The sequence below is a fragment of the Balaenoptera ricei genome, chromosome 11 (assembly GCF_028023285.1).
Source record: "Balaenoptera ricei isolate mBalRic1 chromosome 11, mBalRic1.hap2, whole genome shotgun sequence".
In the NCBI taxonomy this organism is placed as follows: Eukaryota; Metazoa; Chordata; class Mammalia; order Artiodactyla; family Balaenopteridae; genus Balaenoptera; species Balaenoptera ricei.
This window is the reverse complement of record NC_082649.1, coordinates 59,499,368-59,520,213: the sequence shown is the minus strand read 5'-3', so window position 1 is coordinate 59,520,213 and position 20,846 is coordinate 59,499,368. Positions and strand designations below refer to the sequence as shown.

At 44.9% G+C, this 20,846-nt stretch overlaps 1 non-coding gene across 1 annotated transcript; it reads right to left on the bottom strand.

Annotated features, from left to right (window-relative positions):
• Positions 1-20,448: 20,448 nt before the first annotated feature.
• LOC132375513 (U6 spliceosomal RNA) lies at positions 20,449-20,555 on the bottom strand. The gene has a single exon (XR_009506057.1). It is a non-coding gene; the product is annotated as a U6 spliceosomal RNA (small nuclear RNA).
• Positions 20,556-20,846: the final 291 nt, after the last annotated feature.

The window sequence follows — 20,846 nt, the reverse complement described above, 5'->3', positions numbered from 1 at the left end:
TGCCTTGCCCTAGACTCTTGCTCCCAGCCCAGGACTGGCTCCCTTCCCATCCTCTTTGCTGTAGTGTTCACCTTGCAGAGGACTCTTTCCACAGTGCAAATCTGATTATGTCCCACCTTTGCCTGTGACCCTTGTCTCCCCACTGCTCTCCTGACCATGGGTTGCAGACCTTGCAGGCCTGGCCTCCTCCAGTCTCCCACCATCCCCGCATGCACACAGCTCCTCCCTCCTCACCTCACTGGCCTGCGTTCAGCTATACTTCTTCCCGCCCCTGGGCTTTTGTCCACGTCAGGTCCTCTGCCTGGAACTCTCTTCTTCTATTCTCTTGTTAGTTCTTCCATTTCTGGTCCTAACTCAGTCATCACTTCCTGAGGGTCACATTCCCCAAGGTGAACTCTCCTGGCCTTGTGGAGGTGACTTTCTATCTGATTTATGCCTACTCCTGCCGTATGTAGACTGGGAGCAGGGGCCATGTCTGTTTTGGATCCCCATTGGGCACCCCCCTACCCTTGCCCAGCACAGTATTTGGCCACTGTGGGCACTAAATCAATATCCACTGAATGAGGGACTCCACCTGAGAATAATCTTATCCAATAACATTGGGGTTGGGTCAGTTCGCTGAGCATAAAACCAGAGGTTCTTAATGAGAGGATGGGAACAGAGGTCAGAATCTCCTTGAGAGGATTTCCAAAGTAAACCTTGCCAATGGCTTTACCTCCAACCTCAAGATTCCTTCTTGGGGGAAAAGGGCAATGTGTGAATATTTTATTCCTTTCTCTCACAGAAAGATGAACTGTATGAATTTTAAGGCCATTTGATTGGCAGAAAAGAGTCCTTGCAAGACCAAGGCTCTGGCATCATACCGTCCTGGGTCCGAATCCTAACTTTGTCAGTGGACAGGCCTCTTTGAATCTCAGTTTTCTACTTTGTTAATTAGGGATCAGAACACCTATTCCTTAGGGTTGATCTGGGGAAATGCTGGGCATCTGATGGTGCTGGACAGAAACCATGTGGGACTGACTGCCCTTCCCTTCCTGACTCACAGTCAGAAAGTCGCTTGTCTCAACGCCCTTTACCCAGATTTTCATCCTCTTCATTATCCCTTGAACAAGGTTGTGGAAGACTCACCTGGGAAGTTTTATTTCAACTTCCCCCTCTTGCCTTCCTGGGTCTTGCTTTGGTTTGTCTTCCATCCTGCAGAGATTCCAGAGAGGAAGGTTGAAAAGATGAAGTTGTCTTGTCAGAGGTTTTTGCTAACCATACAACCGGGTTTTCTGCAGAGTGATTCATGGAACTGCATTTACAGCTGAAGTTGTAGATCTGTTTTTAGAAATTATTAGCAGGCATTAAACAAAAGCAGGCTTTATTAATAATTCACCAGAAAAAAAAATATGGTGTAATATCTCACAACAGTTACCTCTAATGCCGGAATAAGTATTCCATTTCTTTGTTGTTTTTGTTTTTTCCTTCCTTCAGCATAAGAGAGACCCAAATCCTCTGTAAACTGAAAGGAAGGCAGGTCTAAGAGGGCATAATTATCAGCTGAGCAGAGCACGATTCTGCCTGTAGAGTCAGAAACACAGGACAAATTCTGGGTGCCAGCCTTTAGAAATCAAGTGGAATCATCAGAAGCAAAAATAGGGCAAGGGGTCTATGTTGGGGATGTAACGTTAAGTCTCTGCTTCTCAGACCTCTGCTTTGCTTTAGCTTCAAGGCCTCATTAGTTCACGGGTGCCACAGACCCCATGGCCATACCCACACCCCTCTGGCCCACCTGGAGATCACTGCAGACCTTCTTGTGCCCACTGACGGCTTTCTGGGTTGTCCTGCCTGAAGGCCTGAAGCTTTCTCCAGAGATGGCACAGAAGTGCCAGGAATTTAATGCTCCCTCCCAGTGGCAGCTCTTACCAACAAGGCGAGGGATTGGGGGCACTAATCCCCCCGCCTCCCTGGCTCTCTATGGGGTGGGACAGAGGTATGTTCCATATACACGCTCAAAAACCTCCCTGGAAGCAACATGTTCATTTGTAATGTGTCATCCTTTTTGGGTTTTCCTCTCTTCCCTTTCTTGCTTCCCTACATCCTCACTGTGTTTCCTGGAATCAGCCCCAAGATCAACCACCTGCACCCAAGTCCTAATCTCAGGTCATTCTGGGAAACAGGAGAGTGAGACAGGGAAAGGCGGAAATCTAACAAAAGTGTGCTAAGGAGAAGGTGCCCACCAGGAGCACCAAGGGCTCCACCTCGGGGGACCCTCCGCCATGATGGGGAGAGGGAGGAGGGGGGCGTCTGGAGCGTTTGTCTCCTAACTCCCAGCCCGGCTGGTTGAGGGTTGACCCTGGGGCATTAAGCCTCACTCCACTTGCACCCCCATTGCTCTGACCAAGCTCCCTATGCCAGAGAAAGCCCCCAGGCAAAGAAGAAAGACAATTCCAGAGGTGGGAAGATGTCAGCTGCTGGAAACTGCCTGCCGCAGCTGAGAATTCAGGTGGCCGAGTGTAGGAGCAGGGCATTGACAACTTTGCTAGAGGTGCCCTCCCCTGGTCCAATCAAAGTGGCCAAAGAGGTGGCGGGATGGGGAGCGGGAAGCAGGACAGAAATGGACTGTGGCCACCTGTGCGTGAGGAACTGGTAGGGCTGTACCCCTGCAGGGACAGGTGTGGTCTAGCTGGAACCTTGATCACTAGCCCTAATTTAAGCAGAAATCTCTAAGACATGGAAGGTAAGACTGAAGCAGAGCACAGGCAGCGGCACTCAGGGCAGGATGCCCAGGCAGAACACGAGATGGCTTTCAGTGGCCTGAGCTTCCCTGCACATTTGTAAAGCAGGCGGGCTTTCTCTGGGCCCTCCCCCTTTCTCGGGATGCCTCTTTAGCTGTGACAGCCGCCTCTCTCCAGCCTCCCAGGGCCCTCTGTATGGCCTCTGGCTGCCCTGCCATGTCCTGATCCGCAGTTAACCTCTTTCTCCAAAGAGACAAGCCCAGCCTTTAAAATTCACTCCCCTTCCCCAAAGGCTATTGGCTGCATTAATTCATACTGAATTGTGAAGGGCTGGCACCTTCAAAGCTCTCTTGGTACTTGAATCTAAAGGGGGAGCTTAGGCACCCAAAGGAGAGAGGATCGCTTTGCAAACAAGTGTTACAGTAAAACACATAAACACAGACAAATAAAAACCACACAAAGCCTTGTAAAGCTTTTCTAGAGAAAGGCGGGTAACACAGTGGGGAAGACTATGAGCTCTGAAGCAAGGATCCTTGGGTTCAAAACTTAGGCACACCCCTTCCCCACACAACACACAACATTGGTGCGAACTTGAGCAAGTTACTTGATTTCTCTATGCCTCGGTTTTCTCATCTGGAGGATGACATACAAACTTACCCCATAGGGTCGTGGGGAGGATTAAATGAGTTAATACAGCCAAAGGGCTTAGAACTGTGCCTGGGACCTGGTAAAAGCTCAGTATGAGTCAGCCATCACTACTCTTGGGTCTTCAGAGATTCTCAGGAGTGAATCTTTTCTCTGACTTTGGGCTGGATCAGAACAGATTTCAGTGATGAACAATCCAACAGGAAGCATTTCCGGAGAGATTTGTTCCAGCCCCAAGGAATTCTGGGAGATTAGGATGACTTAAACCTGAGAAGTGGTCCCGGGTCCCTCGTTTCACTGTGTCTCTGAGTTGCTGTAGTAGCCAGGCCTTGGAGACACCACCCTCACAGACATGGTAGAGAGGGAACCAGCTTCTTTCTGTTTCCCTGTGACCTGGGCACCTGAAGAGGGACTCAGAGGTCCATCAGTCCATCTGACCTCCCAGGTGACGTTCTCAAAGTCCATCCATTGCTCAGGTTTGAGATTCAGTGAGAAATTGCTAAATAAATCTGGCCAGAGGGACTCAGGTATGGTGGGAGGCCTCATTTTTTACTTCATCAGTGTGCATGTGTAAATCTCTCTCTCTCTGTATATGATGATGGATAATAGTCTCTTTAAGATGAGCTTGTTCCTTGCTTTCCTCCTCCACATTCTCCTCCCTGTGCAACACCCCTGCCCTCATCAGCCCCGGAGTCACTGTCTGCAGAGGCCCCGAAGAAGGGCCGAGGTGGAAGTGACCTGGCACTGAATTGCACAGTCCGGCTCATGACTTAGCAATTATACTTGAAGTTTCCAAGTATTTTGTAGATGAATTACAATGTAATGTACAGTTTTCTTTTTGAGGGGGCTGGAGGAAGAACTCAGGCTCCTGCTCAGACAGAAAGTCTCAGATAGTTACCTTGAGATTTTAAGATTTCTGCTTTGTACTTAACCGTTAGGTACTTACCAAAAGTTAATGATCTTAAGTTGCAACATGGTCCTTTCTGTGCAATGATTAACCAGCCCCAAGTGTGAGAATGGGCTGCCCCAGAGTTTCCAGGTCATCCAGTGACAAAGCCACCTGCTTGTTCTGAAGGGTAGAGCACGGAGACCTATAATCAGGTGTCAGTTTCCCCCAACCTTACACCTGGAAAGAGGGGGGAGGAAGCCGGGCCCCTATTTGCTCAAATTGTTGCCTACAAAGATGCCACAGTGGACTTGCAATCCCATAGTCTCAACAGTTTATTAATTATAACGTGTCACTCAAAGACATGTATACATCTTTCAGGACAGAAAGGTAAGGGTTTATCATAATCCCACCCAGACTGAGCAGGTCTGGTCTCTGAAAGGTGAGAGGCAGCCTGGGTGGGAGAAAAGTGCCCAGAGAGTGGAATTGACTAGCAATTAAGAGCTTGTGCTTTCAAGTCAGGTGGACTTGGCTTGTCCTAGGTCAGGTTCCCAGGAGCCAGACTCTGAGATGGAGATGAACACATAGCAAGTTTATTGGGAATTTATTGGGATCAACCCCTGTGGGGTGGAGAGAGAGGAAGCGACAGCGGGCAGAGGGAGGAGATGGGCTGTGACCTCAGCCAGTCCTACACTGAAGCCCTGGAGTTGTCCCAGTTGGAGGCAAGATGCCCCCAGAATGGGGGTATGACATTGGGTGAGGCAGTTCCCTTTGGCCTTGGGAAATTCCTGGAGAGGGACTCAGCTATGAGTCATTAGCAACTGTGGGAAAAGGGTACCCAGTCCAGAAGGAGGATCTGGGCAATCACCACAGCATCCATTTATAGGTGTTATGGACTGAGCTGTGTCCCCCTTCCCCCAACAGCAAATTCATAAGTTGAAGCCCCAGTCCCCAGTGTGATGTTTTTGGAGATAGGACCCTACTCCAGTAGGATGGGTGTCCTTAGAAGAAGAGGCAGAGACACCAGACACCTCTCTCTCTCCACAAGAGCCCAGAGGAAAGGCCATGTGAGGCCCCAGAGAGAAGGCGGCTGTCTACAAGCTAGGAAGAGAGGTCTCACCAGAAACCAAGCCTGGCACCTCAGTCTTGGACATCTAGCCTCTAGAAGTATGAGAAAAAAGATGTCTGTTGTTTAAGCCACCCAGTCTATGGCATTTTGTTATGGCAGCCCAAGTAGACTAGTACAACAGGTGTATTAATAGTCACCAGTATCCCTTTGCCCTTCTGAACTTAGGCATGACCATAGGTTTAGTCTATGAAACAGAAGCAGAAAGGGCATCTGTGAACCATGGTTACAGAACAACATTATTAATCAGGACATCTCATGCCTTTACCAGGGGGTCAATGCCATGAAGACTCAACTCTTATTTCAGTAAAACAGCTCAGGCCATTTCCAGCTTGCTGAGGTTAACCTTCATAACACAATGGCCTTATAAAGTGCATAAAGAAGGGTATATATCCAAGGATAACCAGGAATCATCTGAAAATGAAGGAGAGTAACGGTGTACTTGCCTCCCTTGATGGTAAAATATATTACAAGACTCTTGTTGTCCAAACAGTATAGTAATAACAAGGGAATAGGTGAAACAGAATAAGGAAGCTAAAAATATATCCTAGTATATATTGTAATTTAATGTATAGAACAGGTGGTGTTTAGATGGAATGAGACCATGATGTTTTATTTGATAAGTTACAGTGACATCACTGATTATCCATCAGGAGGGAGATAAAGTTGGACTCTTACATTACGCTTCATATGAAAATAAATTCCAGATGTGTTAAAGACTTCAGTGTAAAAAATAAAATCATGAAACTTCCATCTCCAGCCAAGATGGAATAGCCCCATTCCTCCCAGTTCCTCCCTCTTACAACTAAAAATCACAACACCTTTGCATAGGAAGACTCTGAAAGGTGGAGAAAAGGCAGACTGCCTAAGAACCTCTGCGCTCTGATTCCCCTCTGGTGTGCTCTGGTGGTGTCAGTGGGCCGGGCCAACAGGGAAGCAATTTTCCTTCCTGCACAGGATGGAAACAGGAGGAGAACTCCAGTTCTCCTGCTAGCAGGGCAGCTGATCTATTCCCTACTGAGTGGAAGTAGGCAACTTATTTCTTTTCCCCTGCTGGGACTGGCTGGGGAGCTGATCTTCCATCCCCCACCAGTAGAGGGAGGCAGTGCTCTGATTCCCCTGCCTGGGTAATGTCAGGGTGGTCCAGGGGTGTGCTGATCCTCTAGCCCTACCCAGCAGTACAAGGCTTAATGAGGTGCTGCCAGGCAATGCTTGTCCCTCCACCCTTCACCTTCTCCCCTGGGCGTCAGCAGGCCCAATGGAGGGTTGGACTACCAAGCCCACCTGGCATCATGAAATGGATTGAATGGTGGGAGGTGGGATTTGTTGGCACTCTGTTCCCACCCCACCCCTGTCTCCTCTCCTGATGTCTGGGGGGCCCAGTGGGGAGCCAAACTTACACACTTACTTAGAGGCAAAAAGGTGGTGCCCGTCAGTACCCCACTTCCACTGGGAAGCTCTCCATGGGACCAGGGGCAGCTAAGCTTTCACTCCATCTGTCTGCAATGAGGCAGTGAGAATCAGTGTTCTGCTTTTGCTGGGGTAGTGTCAGTGGAGCCCAGAGAGGAGATCTACATGTCACACCTCCACAGCAGGACTGCCTGCTAAAAAATAAGATCAAATAGGGTCCAGAGTCTCATAATATAATATCCAAAGTGTCCAGGACACAAGAGAAAACTCACTTATCACACCAGCAACCAGGAAAATCACAACTTGAATGAGACACTGATACTAATGACACTAATACTGAGATGAATCAGATGTTGGAATTATCTGACAAAGACTATAAAGCAGCTATCATGAAAATACATCAACAAGTATTGAAACATTCTCATGAAGCAAATTTAAAAAATAGAAAATCTCAGCAAAGAAATAGAAGTTATTTTTTTTTAAAAAAGAGACCCAAAAGGGAATTATAGAACTGAAAAATACTAAGTGAAATAAAAAATAAAATTATGAAGATCCTAGAGAAAATTTATGTTTAACTGTGAGGGGTCTGTTTTAACTAGACAGAAAGGCCAGAAACTAAAACTTTTTGGTTGAGTTTATCTGGTGCCCACAGATAACATCATATTTAATGACGAAAGACTCAAAGCTTTCTCCCTAAGATCAGGAATAAGACAAGAATGTCTGTTCTCACCACTTCAGTATGACACTATACTGGAGGTTCTAGACAGGGCAATTAGGCAAGAAAAGTAATTAAAAGCCTTTCAGATTAGAAGAAAGAAGTAGAACTATCTCTATTTGCAAATGATGTGATCTTATATATAGAAAATCCTAGAGAATAAAAAAAATACTAGAACTAATAAATGATTTCAGCAAAGTTTCAGGATACAAAATCAATATACAAAAATCAATTGGATTTCTACGCACTGGCAATGAACAATCCAAAAATAAAATTAATTAAAACAATTAAATTTACATGAGCATTAAAAAGAATAAATACTTAGGAATAAATTTAACAAAAGAAGTGTAAGACTTGTACACTAAAAAAGTGCAAAACATTGTTGAAAGTAATGAAAGAAAAATGATATAAATGGAAAGATCTCATGTTGTGGATCAGAAGACTTAATATGGTTGGCAATAGTGCCCAGGTAGATCTACAGATTCAATATAATCCTCATCAAAATTCCAGCTGTCTTAGTTGTGGAAATTGACAAGCTGATCTTAAAAATCACATGGAAATACAAAGGACCCAAAATAGCCAAAGCAACCCTGAAAAAGAACAAAGTTCCCAATTTCAAAACATCCTACAATGTTATGGTAATCAAGACAGTGTAGTACTGACATAAGGATAGACATGTAGATCAATGGAATTGAATTGAGAGTCAAGAAATAAGTCCTTGCATTCATGGTCAATTGATTTTCCATACCACTACCCTTCAGCCTCTCCCTTCCCCCGTTATCCTGATCCCCTGCCCAGTGGGGAACTGAGCCTCTCTCCCTACCTGGCATCAATGAGGCAGAAATATAAGGCAATTCAATGGAAGAAGGATCGTCTTCTCCACAAATGGTGCTGGAACCACTGAATATCCACATGCAAAAGAATGAACTTGAACCCCTATCTCATCCAATTTACAAAATTTAACTTAAAATAGATCTTAAGCCTACATATAAGAGGTAAAGCTATAGCACCCTTAGAAGAAAAAATAGGAGCAAATCTTCATGACCTTGGATTAAGCAATGGTTTCTTAGACATGACACTAAACCTTATAAATGACCAAAAAAATAGACAGATTGCATCATCAAAATTAAAAATTTTGTGCTTCAAAGGACACCATTAAGAAAGTGAAAAGACAAACCCACAGAATGGGAGAAAATTTTTGCAAATCATATACCTGATAAGAGACCTGTGTGAATAATATATTTAAAAAACCCTGCAACTCAACAATAAAGGCAACCCAATTTTAAAATGGGCAAAGATTTGAATAGATATTTCTCCAAAGAAGATATACAAATGGACAAGAAGCGCATGAAATGATGCTCAACATCATTAGTCACGGGAGAAATGTAAATCAAAACTACAATGAAATACCACTTCATGCCCCCCGGGATGGCTATAATCAAAAAGACAGATACTAACAAGTATTGGTGAGGATATGAAGAAATTGGAGCTCATACACTAGGAGTGTAAAATGGTACAGCTGCTTTGAAAAATACTGTCAGTTCCTCAGAACATTAAACATGGAGTTGCCACATGGCCTAACAATTCCACTCCTAGGTTATATACCCTAGGGAAATGAAAACTTGTACAAATTGGACACGAATGTTCATACCAGCATTATTCATAAGAGCCAAAACGTGGAAACAATTGAACCTGTATATTAATGTTTATATGAACATTATTCATAATAGCCCAAATGTGTAGACAACCCAAGTGTTTATCAGCAGGTGAATGGATAAACAAATGTGATCTATCCATACAGTGGAGTATTATTCAGCCATAAAAAGGAAAGGTATGGATACATGCTACTGCATGGATGAACCCTGAGAACATTATGGAAAGTGAAAGAAGCCAGACAAAAAAGCAACCCCTGTCCTCCTGGAGCTGGCCTGGGGCTATAGCTAGGCCTTGGCGTTGCTCCTGAGCTGGTGTGGGTGTTCTCCTTGGAATATAGAAATGTTCACATCAACAGCAGATGAGACCTCTCAGTGACCATGATGGATCAAAATAAAAACAAGGTCACTCTCTAGTAATGTCCAAACATAGACAAAATATGAGCATCGTTCAAACCACAAGAATCACCAAGCATCCCCTATCCTGGCTGATATGAGTGATGGCTGCTTCTTTCCCAATTATACCTGGAGGCTCACTCTGGTCTGCCATTCCTCTAGATGTGATTTATTAAGATACCCAATCAGAGAGTGGTTGCCCACTTCCTGACAGCATCTAGTCCAGAGCAAAGCCCAGCTTCCTCAAACCCTCTCCAAGTCCTACCATAAGTCCTTCCCAACACCCTTTTACCGGGACGCCCCCATGGTCCCCCATGTTGTGTGCGCTCCCTCCCTGTGATGAGTAATAAGTCCAGCTTGTTATATTGCAGGGGATCCCGGAGGCCTTTGGCTGAAGCACACTGGCAAGCCTTCACCTGGCCCTAAGCCTGTAGCTGTGCCTCCCCTCCGGGAGCATGCCAAGGGCTAAACTTGGTTTCTATCTGTAATAGGGATCAATCAACCCCAGCCCTCCAACTTAGTTCACAAGCTGTGTGTGCCCTCTACTTAGGGTCTCACCAGGCTGCACTTGAAAGCAGAAGTTTATGCTCTATGGTCTCAGCTGCTTCCTCAGCCCAGGTTATCCTCCCTGGGGTAATAAGTCCAAGAGGGGAGTCCGTCACTGTGCAGGGACCGCCGTGGGGCTAGGGAGACCCATGAGGCCACGAGTGGAGGAGATCTGTGCAGAGCCCAGGTTTGCAAGTTTGCACTGCAAACCGAGGCCATCAGGCTAAGGGTTTCAGCTTCTCCACCCACACCCCGACCTCTCGCATCAAGGTCTTTGGAGCAGCATCGGATGAGCCTGGAATAATTTTCTACCTGAATTTTCTGGGTAGGGAAGGTCACTTGCTGAGATATTTATAGCTGGACTTGGTCCTCAAACAGAGCTGATCAAGGATCAGGTTAAAAGCTAATCAGGTCATGAGATGGAATGATACTACTGGCTACAAGAGAAGAAAGAAGGGTGTTGCCACTGTCCAGGCTCTGGGCGGGAGAGGGGTTTGAGCTTGAATTGTCCCATGCAACCCTCCCATGCCTTAGCCCTCCTGGGGCCCTCCCTCCCCACCACTCCTCCAGGTGCGCAGGGCCTGTGAGCATCCTGGGATTCTGAACATGACGAGGGTACCCACAGGGCAAGGCAGATAGGAACCAGCAGAGTCATGGGGCTCGGGGAGGTGTCACTGGGGACGTGCTGGATGCTCGTCGCAGAACAGCTGGCACTGGTCCTCAGAATGGTCCGGGTGGGATGCTCTCCCAGGAGACCCTGGTCAGATGGTGAGCATTGCCTCAGCCTCCACATGACTCCTGGGAGGTCATGCTGGCTGCTGGCTCCAGATGTTGCCTCCACAGCTCTCTGTTGACACCATTCAGGTCTGGTTCCAGCGCCTGAGACCCCATGGCCTCTCTCCCTCTGCCTCTGTCGTGCTCGCCTTGCCTGAGGATCCCTTTTGAGCTTCAGGGATAAGAAAACTTGCTGGTTTTCCTCATGTAACCTCTCGAATATGTCCTCCATGTTTTGATTCCTTTTCCCCAGCTTAACATATGTCAACAAATAATTTAAATAAAATTAACGCCCACTGTGTAGGCCGGCTAGCCCCCAGTGGCCAGTAAAACATGCATGTGGCTGAATCTAGCCTATGGGCCACCACTGAGACTTCAGGTATTCCATGCTGCCGGATGTATTAGGCTGGGATTCTCAGAAGCCCAACTTGAGATGGGGATTCATGTGCAAGGGATTTATAGGAAGTGTTGCCAGGAACTTTTGACAGGAGAGTGAGGAAACAGGATGGAGAAGGGAAGGGGGCCAGGCAAAGGTGCTATAACAAGCGGAGTCCCAGGAAGGGTAGCTTTGCCTCGTCCTGCAGGAGGCTCTGCTACAGTGTAGGTCTTGCCAACTGGGGGCAAAGGAGCCGTAGGGTCTTTACTCCCATACTCATGGGCCATTGGCTAAGGGCTGACTCTGGGGAAAGACAAATATCCAGGCACCTCCTGTTTGCCATGCACACAGGCAAAGGGGCTCCAGAAGCCTGAGGGCAGCTTTCCAAGAAAACCTAGCAGGTGCTGGTTGTTGGGAATGAAAGCACCTGGGGGAGCCAGCCTGGGGGTCAATGAGGAAGCCGTCCAAAGAGCATCCGCTACCCCATGAAATTAGCTGGGTGTATGATGGCAGCAGTCATTGGGAAGAAACTGATCTTGAAAGGAGCAAGCTCTAGGGGTTGAATTTCCCTAAATCAATTATAAAAGATGTCATAGGGCAGGCACTAGTAACTAGAAGCTAGTTGCCTCATGGCTAATCTTAGCAGCCAGAGACAGCACCCAGCTTAAGAAGTAAGCTCATGAGTTCATGCCAACGGACCCAACAGCAGATAGACCTGTGAAGCCCAGAACAAATGATAGAGCCTGAAAATCCGAGCCAAAGACGTAAAGGCCATTGCAGATTGAAGGAGATTAAAGAGAAGACACGAACTATGAGAAATGTGCTAAACCTGTCCCTGTTACAAGAATGAGGCCAAACTCTCAGCCAATGTTTTTAGACAAGAGAGGGAGAGAGGTGTAGGAATCTCCCTTTAACTCCCAGCTGACACCCCGGTCTCCATGAGGGTTTGGGCCTGGATGTCCCAGAGCCCTCCAGGGTGAACATCTCCGCTGTATTTCTGCACAGGGCCTTGGAAGGTCTTCTGCCATCTTGAGACCAGAGAATCTTCGATTCCCATCAGGGAATATAATGGCTTTCTTGGCAGTCCAACAGACAAGATTGAAACCTCCTTTATTTTATTTTTTTGGGGAGGTTGATCACTCTAGCCTGACTCATGTATTCTAAAAGCCCAGTTGCCTGGGCTAAATAAATATTCTCTGCCCTTGAGAGTGACTTAGTAATGAACTCAGCATTTTTGAGTTGAACTCCACAAACATTTATTGAGCACCTACTATGTGCCTGGCATGGTGATAGATCTTGGGGGTATAATATTAATAAGATTTAGGGAGTTCTTTGTTTTAGAAGTCCAGTGGAAAACAACAGCAACTTAGGTGTCAGTTCATTCCACTCCCCACGCTATAGAGGAATTTCTGGACCAAGGCTGAGTTTGGAGTGAGTCAAAGGTTTTGTATCCACCCCCATATGTATATTAAAGAAAGGCTGATGAGATGCAGTCATAGCTCATTCGCCTTCACAAGCCTGTAAAACTAGAATTCAAGTGAAGCTCTTAGGTCAGAGAGAAGGCGAGGAGAATTTTATTGAGCTGAAAGAACAAGAACTAATCTGGAAAAACTTGTGTGCGTGAGATCAGAAGCGATTTGAGGAATTAACTGACAGATATACACCACAATGTTATGAGTGGTTTTCTCCAGGGGATGGGATTTTGGTTGAGTTTCATTTTCTTTTTCTCTTTTCTCTCTTCCTTAGTTTCTCCCTCCCTCCTTCCCTCCCTCCTCTCCTTCCTTCCTTCCTTTTTTGTTTTTCTTATGCTTTGTTAGTATTGGTAACATTTTCTACAATACATCTCTCTTTGAAATAAAAAGGCCTTATTTTAAAAATTAAGCCAACTAAGAATATAAGGTATATTGCATTTGTGTCTAAAGGTCAGGCCAGACTGATGCCAAACATAAGCTGACTCTGCAATGTTCTCCCCAGGCCCCCATTTCTCTGCGTCTCTCCCCCAGGCTCCCAGCACTTGGCTGCATTCAGATTGGTGGCATCAGCTCAGGAGAACTGGTATCTGCTTAAACAAATCCAAATTTAAAATGTCTATTTATTAAAATAGTTTCTGAACCCAGATCCATATTCTTACCATTTCCCCCTCCTTGGACAGTCACAAAACATTTTTCTTGAGAATGAAAATAACTCGGAAACCAAGAGATCACCCTGACCAATTATTATTTTTTTATGTTAAATAACAACCTTTTACTTAACAACCTCCTACTTTTTTTTTTTTTTCCATTACGGTTTTTCATAGAATATTGAATATAGTTCTCTGTGCTATACAGTAGGACCTTGTTGTTTATCCATTCTATATATAATAGTTTACATCTGCTAGCGCCAACCTCCCACTCCATCCCTCCCCAAACCCCTCCCCCTTGGCAACCACAAGTCTCTTCTCTGTCTGTGAGTCTGTTTCTATTTCACAGATAGGTTCATTTGTGTCATATTTTAGAATCCACATATAAGTGATATCATATGGTGTTTGTCTTTCTCTTCCTGACTTACTTCACTAAGCATGATAGTCTCTAATTGTATCCATGTTGCTGCAAATGGCATTATTTCATTCTTTTTTATAGCTGAGTAATATTCCATTATATATATATATATATGTACCACATCTTCTTTATCCATTCATCTGGTGATGGACATTTAGGTTGTTTCCATGTCTGGGCTATTGTGAATAGTGCTGTTATGAGCATAGGGGTGCATGTATCTCTTTGAATTATAGTTTTGTCTGGCTGTATGCCCAGGAATGGGATTGCTGGATCATATGGTGATTCTATATTTAGTTTTGTTAGGAACCTCCATACTTGTTTTCCACAGTGGCTGCACCCACTTACGTTCCCACCAACAATGTAGGAGGGTTCCCTTTTCTCCACACCCTCTCCAGCATTTGTTATTTGTAGGCTTTTTAATGATGGCTGTTCTGACTGGTGTGAGGTAGTACCTCCCTGTAGTTTTGATTTGCATTTCTCTAACAATTAGCGACACTGAGCATCTTTTCATGTGCTTTTTTTTTTAAGCCCTTGTCGGTCACATCATTTGCAGCCCTGACCAATTATTGACATGACTTTTTTTTTTTTTTAAAGAAACTTTGCGTTCAATAAGGCATCAATTGCCCACATAAAGCAACTGTAATTTTAGTGGATGGTTACATTCTATATCATAGAGAAGCATCCAAGACAAGGTGATAAAAGCACCAACAACTTTTCTATGGAGGAGAAATATCCCCCAAAAGGAAGAAGTAAAAGCCAAATTAGTTATGTTTGTTTAAAACAAAATATAAATCAAAATCTGACTGCTTCCAAGGAATTAAATCGAACAGAGAAACCAAGGAAGCATAGAATTGCGTTTGTTGTTCTGTCTGCTTGACACCTGAGCATTTGGAGTTTTGTACTCTAGGCTAGTGCTTTTTAAATTTTAGGTCAAAACCCATTAGCTATAAAATCCATTTGGTGAACTGAGACCACTAGTTTTTACAATGAAGCAGAATAGAAAATATCACAGTGCTTTGCATGCAGTAAAATATCAGAGTGTTTTGCATGCAGAGTGCTTTTCAGGGTAGTGTGTGTGTGTGTGTGTGTGTGTGTGTGTGTGTGTGGTGGGATGACATGTCAATGTATTTCGCATTGTGGCCTGCAGTTTAAAAATTTGGAAACCGCTGCATAGACAGTCTAATGCTGCCACGGGTGGGTCATGTTGCCTTGAGTCGCTTGTAGGATGCTTGGAACTACCTGATTTAGAATGACCATCCCTAGTGGGAGACCACAAGGGATTCAGGTGGAGAGAAGGATTTGGAATGGGTGACCTCTCAGGCTCTTTCCTACTTTGCAATTCTGATTCTTGGATCCAACAGAGTTATAACAGTCTGGTCAGTAGGATGTGGCTGTACGAGTTTTTAAAAGTAGGTTATGTAAATAAATGATCAAAATCATGGTCCCGTAATGAGTCCTGCAGTGACTCGGGACTCCTCTCCCAAGTGTCTTGAAGTGACCACAGAGGATATTAATATATTTTTACAAAGCTCAGTCCCATCCGGCTCCTCCTTCCATGTTACTGATTTGTGGGCTTCTTCTCTGGCAGGGTTTGAAGCCCTGGCATTGGCAGGGCCATCTCCTCAGTGCCACTCAGCCCACCCACTCCAGCAGGTGGGTGTGGGAACCAGGGAGCTGGTGGACAGGCCAATCACCAAGTCTGCAGAAGTGGGGCAATCTCTTCGTTGGAAGCGTGCATCCTGGATGCACAGAGGAGCACCTGTGGGCTTCCAGGGTTGGGAGGGAAGCTTTTCTGTCTTCTTCAACCCTTCAGTCTTCCCACTTGTAGGAAATGACACCTCCACTAGAGTTCTCAGAGCCCTCTCCTTTGCCCTGTCTTTCCCATGGCCAACCCATCGCCTAGTCCTGTCCACTCACCTCAAGTTAGAGCTCCAGTCTCTCCCTGTCTTTCCTTCTCACCTCGGGCACAGCCACCATCATCGTTTGCCTGGGTGACCAAAGCCACCCTCTAACTGGCCTCCCCACTTCTCTAGCTCCCCTCCAACCCAGTTTGCACTCTATGGCTTGAGAGGTATTTTTTGAAAGGCAAATCAAATCATACCATCCCCTGTTCACTTATTTTTTTAGTTTCTATTTTATATTATAGTATAGTTGATTTACAATGTTGTGTTAGTTTCAGGTGTACAGCAAAGTGATTCAGTTATACGTACACATATACCTATTCTTTTTCAGATTCTTTTCCCATATAGGTTATTACAGAGTATTGAATAGAGTTCCCTGTGCTATACAGTAGGTCCTTGTTGATTATCTATTTTATTTTATTTTATTTTTTGGCTGCGTTGCGTCTTTGTTGCTGCACGCAGGCTTTCTCTAGTTGCGGCGAGCGGGGGCTGCTCTTCGTTGTGGTGCTCGGGCTTCTCACTGTGGTGGCTTCTCGTTGTGGAGCACAGGCCCTAGGCACATGGGTTTCAGTAGTTGTGGCTTACAGGCTCTAGAGCACAGGCTCAGTAGTTGTGGCACATGGGCTTAGTTGCTCCGTGGCATGTGGGATCTTCCTGGAGCAGGGCTTGAACCTGTGTCCCCTGCATTGGCACGTGGATTCTTAACCACTGCACCACCAGGAAAGTACCTCTATTTTATGTATAGTAGTGTGTACATGTTAATCCTAACCTCCTAATTTATCCCTCCCCCCACCTTTCCCCTTCGGTAACTATACGTTTGTTTTCAGTCTGTTTCAGTTTTGTAAATAAGTTCATTTGTATTTTTTTTAGATTCCACATATAAGTGATATCATATGATATTTGTCTTTGTCTAACTTACTTCACTTAGTATGATAAACTCTGGGTCCATCCATGTTGCTGCAGATGGCATTATTCTGTTCTTTTTTATGGCTGAGTAATATTCTATTGTCTATATGTACCACATCTTCTTTATCCATTCATCTGTCGATGGACATTTAGGTTGCTTCCATGTCTTGGCTACTGTAAATAGTGCTGCTGTGAACATTGGGGTGCATTTATCTTTTCTAATTATGGTTTTCTCCAGATGTATGCCCAGGAGTGGGAATGCTGGAGCATATGGTAGCTCTATTTTTAGTTTTATAAGGAACCTCTATACTGTTCTCCATTGTGGCTATACCAATTTACATTCCCACCAACAGTGTAGGAGGGTTCCCTTTTCTGCACACCCTCTCCAGTATTTATTGTTTGTAGACTTTTTGATGATGGCCATTTTTACCAGTGTGAGGTGATATCTCATTGTAGTTTTGATTTGCATTTCTCTTATAATTAGTGATGTTGAGCATCTTTTCATATGCTTCGTGGACATCTGTATGTCTTCTCTGGAGAAATGTCTGTTTAGATCTTCTGCCCATTTTTTGATTGGGTTGATTGTTTTTTTGATATTGAGCTGCATGAGCTGTTTGCATATTTTGGAGATTAATCCCTTGTCGTTCACATCATTTGCAAATATTTTCTCTTATTCTATGGGTCGACCCAAGGCAATCTACAGATTCAATGCAATCCCTATCAAATTACTAATGGCACTTTTTGCAGATCTAGAACAAAAATTTTAAAATTCATATGGAAATACAAAAGACCCTGAATAGCCAAAGCAACCTAGAGAAAACAAAACAAAGCTGGAAGAATCAGGCTCCCTGACTTCAGACTATACTATAAAGCTACAATAATCAAAACAGTATGGTACTGGCACAAAGACAGACTTATAGATCAAAGGAACAGGATAGAAAGCCCAGAATAAACCCACACATCTACAGTCAATTAATTTATGACAAAGGAGGCAAGAATTTACAATGGAGAAAAGACAGTCTTCCATAAATGGTGCTGGGAAAAGTGGAGAGCTATATGTAAAATAATGAAATTACTACATTCTCAAACACCACACACAAAAATAGACTCAAAATGGATTAAAGACCTAAATGTAAGACTGGACACTATAAAACTCTTAGAGGAAAACATAGGCAGAACACTCTTTGCCATAAATTGCAGCAGTATATTTTTGGATCCACCTCCTAGAGTAATGAAACTAAAAACAAAAATAAACAAATGGGACCTACTTAAACTTAAAAGCTTTTACACAGCAAAGGATACCATCCCCTGTTTAAAACCCACCAATGGCATCCTGTCCCATCATACTCAGGACAACCTTCAGACTCCTGATTACTGCTCATTCTGCCCTCCAGTCTTCACTCCCCCTCCCCCATGGCCGAATTTGCCCTTCCCCTCCTTCCCCCCAGCTTCTACCCTTGTTGTGGCCCCTCAAAAGCAACCAGCTTGGGGACTTCACAAACGCAGGGACCAGCCCTTCTCAGCGGCATCTGCTAAACTCTCCTCATTCCTCAGATCTGGAGGGATTTCTCTGACCCTGGGCCCACCCCCAACTAATTGGGGCCCCCTGCTTCTCTCTCGTAGAACTTAGCTTTCTTCCTTAAAAAATTTAGGGCATATTGTAATCACATTTGAATTAATTCATTTAATATTTACTTCCCCTTCTAGTCTGTAAGCTCCAGAAAAACGAGTGGTGTCTGCTCATAATAGATGATCAATAAGTATCTGCTGAGGGAATAAATTAGTGGGATCATGGTGCCATCTCCTTCCACCTGGACACTGAAAGCAGATTTTACCCATCAAGACACCCCCAAAAACTTCTTCTTCCAGTCTTAATATCCCAGCACCTTTAGCCTGTCACACCTAATTTATAACCCTTTAATAATCTTCCAGACTGCTGTAGTTCCGCCCGACAAAATCACCAATCTCCTTTCAGCTGAGAAGCCCAGCATGGTATCTTGTGTTTTAAAATATTTCTGGCCAGTACTGAGGATAATGGGAAGATAGCCCCGTGATTCTGACAGGGAGCCTCCTTCTCAAACTCCACCACAAAGAATCTCATACTAATGCTGGAACTGGCAGGTAGTTCAATTCTGCTCAAAATCATGGCTTACGCTGCCCTGACAGTGCTTGTTCTGGATTTAGAGTTTTCTTGCTCCCTCCCTCCCTCTCTCTCTGTCTTCCTCCCTTGTTTCTCTGTCTGTTCTTCCCTCCTCTCCTCTATTCTCTTTCTCCCTCTCTCTCTCTCTTTCATTCATTCATTCACTGATTCCCTCATTCTGTTTTGTTTTCAATCCTGAACGGAGTACTTCCTTTCCCATCTTGAGATCAGAGCTAGAAGAAGACCGTAAATGTACTTAGAATGAGGACCCAAAAGCCATTCCTCACAGTGGCCTTGAGTGTCCCAACAACCAAAGTGAATACGTTCCTTATGACCCTGTTTGGACCCTCTGCATCGTTGGCAAGTCGGCTGTATAATGACAGTCAATGCCCTCTGCAGAAATCAGGGCCTGTGAACGGGGCAACAAAGAGCTTGATGGGGGCCCTCGACAGTTGAATCAAAGTGGAGGATCCGACCGGTGAAATCGATGATGTGTGAAATGCTGTTCCTCACAACGAGGCTCCATTTAGCACCTCAGCCCCGGGGTTTCAGCAAAGAGAAAATCTTCTGGAATCGATACTACTATCATTTCACAAAATTACAGTATTGTGTCCTGAAAATGAGCCATAAATCAACTGCAGGCTTCACTTGCTGGAAGAAACAGCTTTGCTGTGAGAAAGCTGGCGACTGGAACACATTTCAGGAGCTCAGGGGGTCCGGGCCCCTCCCACGGTCATGACCCACCTGGAAAGGCAGGCGATCTGGGGTGAGGGCCCCGAGCCCATGGCATCACTGGAGACAGGCGGGGGGGTCTTTGGTGTGTTGGAAACGCAGCACGACTGAAATCAAACAAAATCTCAGAATCTCCAAGTCCAGTCAAGCAGAGACTGCTGAGAAGAAATTGGGAGCTTCTGGCCTCTTAAGTGATCCCCGGCCCACTCACAGGCCCTAATTTCATTCTTCCCAGCATGGACTGCCTTGGTGAGATGTCGAGCCTGTGGATTTCAATTCCAGAAGCTGGCTGGGAGGCTTGTGGAAGGGAATTCTTTGTTGGCTGTAGAGCTCCTGACCCTGCACCACGCAGGGCGGTCTTGAGGGCTTGCTTTCTTCTCTTTGGTTCCTGTCTGATGCATATTTACAAAAGGCCAGAGGTCTGAGCACTGCTGTCCTGGCTACAGGACTTCAGGAAGTCTATGGAAAGAGTGGACACGAGGGCCAGGGGTTATCAGAAGCCCCAGTCCAAGCACCTTGAGATGAACCAAGCTGCCCAGCCTAGGGAAGTCCCCACATGGCATCCACTGGGTGGGTCTTGGGCTACCACTTAGCTGTCCCACAAAATTGTAATTGCTGCAGAGCACAGACTCTTGCCCTCCATTTCTCATAGTCTTCCCTGGTCCTAGCAGAGTGCAAAATACCAAAATATATAACTACTGAGATTGAGAACTAAATATCTCCCATAGTCTTCTGATTGCCAAGACCAAAGGGGAAAATAAATCCACGTCATAGACTTCTAATTATCTGGGTCTTTATCTGCCACTAAGTTCTAAAAGGGATTTATTTTGATGGATAGTTATCTAAGGGACACTGGAAAACAAAATGAAAAATATTTCAACCTGGTTTCCATGAAAGATTAAGAAGCATTTTTAATAAGCTGTACCATTGACCTTCTCTGGGCCTGTTTCTTTTTTTTTTTTTTTTTTTTCTATAAATACATTTTTAAAAATATGGAACGCTTCACGAATTTGCGTGTCATCCTTGCGCAGGGGCCATGCTAATCTTCTCTGTATCGTTCCAATTTTAGTATATGTGCTGCCGAAGCGAGCACTGTTTCTTTTTTTTTTAATTTAATTTTATTTTTAATACAGCAGGTTCTTATTAGTTATCCATTTTATACATGTTAGTGTATATATGTCAATCCCAATCTCCCAGTTCATCCCACCACCCCCTCACCCCACCCCTGCCACTTTCCCCCGTTGGTGTCCATACGTTTGTCCTCTACATCTGTGTCTCTGTTCTTGCCTTGCAAACTGGTGGCCCTATTTCTTCATCAGTAAGTATGAATAGTAATAAAGACATTCTTATCATTACAACTCGGATATCACAGCATGTTGTGAAT